Consider the following 309-nt stretch of genomic DNA (forward strand, 5'->3'; position numbering starts at 1 on the left):
GGGGGCTTGCTCCTGGCTAGAGCTATGAACATGTACAAGTTAATTAAAAGCTTTCATGGGGGAAGCTATCCGACCCGTACCCTATCTCCCAGGCTCATGTGGCTTGTGACACACACAGGTCATAGACAATACAGTGGCACTCCCTTGTTGGTATCGGACCCCAGCTCAGAATGGAAGGAGGACCAGACACATTGACAGAGAAAGCTCAGGTCTTGAAGCCCTGAACCATTCACACAAAAACTTGACCATTCGGGTAGCCCACCTCCTCTCTCTCTCTCTCTCTCTCTTCTCTCTCTCTCTCTCTCTCTC

Source organism: Mus pahari, chromosome 14 (genome assembly GCF_900095145.1).
Source record: "Mus pahari chromosome 14, PAHARI_EIJ_v1.1, whole genome shotgun sequence".
NCBI classification, from domain to species: Eukaryota; Metazoa; Chordata; class Mammalia; order Rodentia; family Muridae; genus Mus; species Mus pahari.